Source organism: Ananas comosus, linkage group 12 (genome assembly GCF_001540865.1).
Source record: "Ananas comosus cultivar F153 linkage group 12, ASM154086v1, whole genome shotgun sequence".
Classification (NCBI taxonomy): Eukaryota; Viridiplantae; Streptophyta; class Magnoliopsida; order Poales; family Bromeliaceae; genus Ananas; species Ananas comosus.
In genome coordinates this window covers 6,418,319-6,421,529 of record NC_033632.1, presented here as the reverse complement: position 1 = coordinate 6,421,529, position 3,211 = coordinate 6,418,319, and positions in this window count along the sequence as shown.

Sequence of the window (3,211 nt, the reverse complement as noted above, 5' to 3'; positions counted from 1 at the left end):
CTTCTTACATCCTTAGAATAGTAAATATATCTCAAAATACTACTTAATATTTCTTAAACATTATTTCATTACGAACGCAACCTTAATTAATAAATAATATTATTCTTTTATCGTATCTTATGCAAGGCGAAAATATTTAATTGAATATTAATTAATTTAATATTCCTGTTTGTAATATATATCATAATACAAGGAACATAGTTTTGATTCAAAAGTCAGGATTTTGTCTTCTTGGTGAAGCTATCTCAATCATCTTCTTCTTCTTGTTGAAAAATGAAATTAAGCTCACGGGAATGCATCAAACAATTAATAATTAGTGCATTCACTTTAATAATGGAAGCATGCCATATGTCATGCAGTGGTTTTTTTGTTGTGCGTCACTATCCTGCTCATGAACTTTAATTTAGTCCCACCACACACATTCTTATATAGCTAGTATTAGTCGTTTAATTATATGCTTTTTATCTCTTTGCTTAGCTTGGTCCCAACAGATCGAAGAAAGTCTTAAAATCAGCAACAGTTATATTGCCGAGTTGATATTGTCAAGTTAATAGATTATTTTTTTCTGAAAGGTTCACCTATTCTATTATATGTCATTAGAAAAAACATTTTTATTATGCATTCTCTAAAAAATAGAGATTGTGATTGAGCTGTTATTGATGATGTCAGGTGTAAGTGTGTATATAGTAGAACTTTCTCAAAACAGCTCCAACTTAACTAAAAATAAAAAAGAAAAACAGCGAGAAACAGTCGAAAAATAAAAGCTGGGAATGGGCCACACTCAGCTGTGGAACACCAATGAGAAGCTCTCTACTTAATATCTATTGTGAAACCCTAGCTTTCGTGCTAGTTCGCATAGCACTAGCTAATTATCTCAACTTTCAAGTTACTAAAAGATTACCGTTGTTTCTTAATTGAGACCGATCTTAACCTGAATATTGTAACGTATTTAGGGATGTCAATAGGTATAATATTCGAATTTTATCTGAATTTCGAATGCCAGAATTCGAATCTGAACCGAATGAAATGGATATATTCGATACTAAATGGATATGGATTCGGATATGAATTCCAACAAATAGAAATCCGACGGATTATGGATTGGATATGATTTTGACTGATACACCCATCCCGCACTAGAACCCGACCCGGAACCGAATTTATTTGTATTATATTATATATATATATATATATATATTATATAAGAATTAATATATATAATATATATATATATTATATATAATTGATTTATATTAAATTTATATTTAAATTTAGATTTGAATATAAATATATTTGAAATATTGATAGAAAGAAATTAATTGTTTCCGCATTCAAATTTCGAGGATTCGGGTTCAGGCCTGGTGTCTTGGTTTGCGAGTCGTGCTTCGGATTCGGGTTTTAAAATCCACCCGAATCCGACCGTGACAACTCTAAACGTATATGATATTTTGAAAAAACTATTATTATGTTAAAACTGAAACACTTCCTCAAATTACATGCTTTATAAATTATAATGCCAAGATTGTCAAATGCAATTCAACTGGGGAAGGCACTATGGGCTGTTTGCTTGTGGTAAAATGAAATGGTTAAAGTCTTTTTCGACCGTAAAATTGATTTGCCGTTAATAAAAATACTGTCGAAATTCAGAGGGTTACGAAAAAGCATAATTAATTTTGTCCATAATTTTGAGCCGAAAATCAATTACGATGAAGAGAGGTGAAAGAAACAAATTAATAACAATAATATAAGAGATAATACTCAGTTATAATTTAGCATATATTTAATTATATTACTTATATCCTCTTTGAGAGTTTAATTTGCATTATTTAAAATATATAAAAAATTCGATTATTAGTTTAATTTTTTTTTATTTTTCGTTTATTACATTTAGCATTTAATGAATATATATTTTATATTATTTTTGGAAGAAGGGTAGGTTTGACTATTTTTAAAAAAATTCAGATTTGAATTTATTAAAATCTATAAAAATAATTTATTTTTATAAAATTAAATTTAATAAATTTTTTAATGCGAATAGGCCTTTGCGTGTTTTTTGTTTGAATACATCTGATTATTTATTTAAATAATAAAGTGATGGTTGAATTTAAAAGAATGTAATCATTAATCTATAGAGATGCGTATTGGATTTTCGTATTTAATGCGGGCGGAAATTAGATGTGGACCACTATGTCATAAGCCATTCACATGGCCAGGCTTTAAACACTCACCTCCACATTACTCTCGCAACACGTCTCTCTCTCTAATCTCATCTATATCCATATCACTGTGATTCCTGTTGCAATATACTCAAGAGAGAGAAAGCATATATCAAGAGAGAGAAATGAGGAATAAATTGGGATATTTTTAGATAGATAACAATACATCGTTACTGATACTTTTCCAGCGACTAAGATTATGCGCGATAAATGATCAATTTCTTTAGACATGATTGAGACTCTTTAGAACATCCTACAAATCAAGTGATGTAATAATTACCTTGTAACTCCAAAAAAATAAAAAAATTCGCACTCGCAGTCAAGTTTTAAGTGACTCGACCACAACAGCGAAGTTATAATTTGACGAATTTGACTCGGAGTTCCAGGACATTTGCGTCGCAAAATCTGGTCGAGTCGAGTAAAAGTCTGCATGCTCCACACACTCTTCTTTTGTATATATATATATATATATATATATATACTAGCGCTAGGGTACTATTCTATAATAGATTGGAGCACTTGCTTCCTAATCAACTTGTCTTGAAAGATAGAGATTCCGAATCGATGATGGAGCCGTTAAGTTGATCTAGAGTATTTGAAATATCTAGTAGAAGCTAAATTTCATAAATTTTAAAATATTTAACATTATGATCTAGTGCTCGTAAATCGATAATTTTTGACGCCTATATGAGCTGTTTGCCTTGTTATAAACAGGCGTAGAACAAATCAAATATGCATGAATTTTATGATTAGAAATTTTTGTTACTATTTAGATAATGCTTTGATAACTCTGATTATGAATTGCAGAAAAGTCTAACCTTTATTTTAAAAGGTTATTATTTATGCGACGTTTATTTTTGATTCTAAATGAATTTGCATAATGATTTTGAAATATTACAAAATTTATAGTTTCTTAAACATTCTAATTGTATAGTATCACATTTCAACGGCTTGCCTATTATCAATTTGAAGTTCCGATCATGCAAAACGATTGA